Raw genomic sequence first — 1,684 nt, 5'->3', positions numbered from 1 at the left:
AGGATAGATATAATATTCGTATTTGTATGTGTGCTTGCAAATGCTTGTTTATTCACCGGTGTCTTCTTTTGCGTCCGGTCAGACCGCCAGGCGGAACAGAACTGGTTCCAGTACGACGACAAGATTGAGTACGGCTTTAAGGGCTTTGTAACCCCCCTGCGGCTGCGCCAGTGGGTCCACTACTGCCATTTGTTCTACTCGGGGCAGTACAAGGCTTTTGTGGACGGCGCCGAAGTGGTGTCGGGTCCCCTCGCCAACGCCGGCGCCCCGGTTTTGCCCCCTAAACCCGGCACGCCTCGTCCTCGGCCAGGAGCAGGACATGCTGGGCGGCGGCTTCGACAGGCAGCAGGTGTTGCGGGGGAAAAATCACGCAGGTCAACATGTGGAACCGGACCCTCAGTGTGGACGAGATCCGCAGGATGGCCTCCTGTGCCGCCTACGAGCTAGGCGACGTGTTCTCGTCGGACCGCGAGGACGTAGAGCTCTTCAGTGTCAAGGTGGAGACAGAGCCCCTCAGCAGCTTCTGCCGCCCTTACAGTGAGTACGTGATCCTCCCAGAGAGCCGTGACCTGAAGGGCTCATTGCAAGCATGTCAGATGATCGGTAACAAAGTGTTCGCGCCCCCGAACACAGCAACGAACAGGCAGCTGTACTTAGAGTCGCTGCAGTTCAATGTGACCTCCCCCTCAAACTTCCACATGTGGGTGGGGTTGTCGGACGAGCAGGAGGAAGACAGATGGCGCAGGCTTTCTGACAACAAGACTGTGCACGAGACGTCATTTGTTCCAGGTTTCCCAAATGGTGGCACAAGTGAAAACTGCATCTACATGTCACGCATCAGTGGTCTTTGGGAGGACATTGCCTGCAACCGGGAGTGGTTTGCATGTGTGGCATGCACAGAGGACTTTGGACGACCGCTGGTGTTGCGCGGCCTCTGTGAGAAGAAAAAGGCAGAGACCATGTTCGAGACCCTTGGTTACCGCGAGAGTAAGCCCTTTTTCCACGGGTATTATGGTAAGATGATCTTCAAGACACCTACAGGACACTGGGAGCTACATGACACCACCACCAATACAACTCTAGCAACACTTGCATTGGATACCTCAGATGACTACCCCCTGGGCCCGCCACATTTGGATTCTCAGGGATACTGTATGTGACCAAACCCTTTATGAGCACGAAGCTTGAGTTGAGCCCTTTTGCATTTTTTGACAATGAGTACACATCGCCACGGAGAGTGCATTCCCAAAGAACCCGCTGTGACACACGTGACGACTGCTCTGATTGTCTGATGAGGGGGATTGCACACTTATGGAAATCCCCAGTGGTTACAGGGACCAGCGGCCACCCAAAGGGGAGCTGGCGGGGGAGCCCTCGAGTGGTTGCCGTAATGAAAATCCTGCGCTTGTGGAAATCAGTGATGTGCGGCGGATGGTGCCATGGAGGTGGAAGTAGAAATCAAGTGGAAGGACACTCGGCTGCGTTACTTAACCTCAAGGACACGCTTGATGGAACAAACTCACAGACAAAGAAAAAAGTGCCATCTGGAGGCCGCAGTTCGATTTTCCCGAATGTGATGATGGCAAGGTGGATCGCTTTAAGGAGCAGCTTTATCTTGAGAAGACCGGACACCCGCTCAAGACCGACTTCAATGACGCCAAGATGGGTTAGTTCTCCCTACTCT

The sequence above is a fragment of the Penaeus monodon genome, chromosome 30, assembly GCF_015228065.2.
Source record: "Penaeus monodon isolate SGIC_2016 chromosome 30, NSTDA_Pmon_1, whole genome shotgun sequence".
Classification (NCBI taxonomy): domain Eukaryota; kingdom Metazoa; phylum Arthropoda; class Malacostraca; order Decapoda; family Penaeidae; genus Penaeus; species Penaeus monodon.
The sequence above is the reverse complement of the archived record's forward strand: the minus strand, read 5'-3'. Positions refer to the sequence as shown.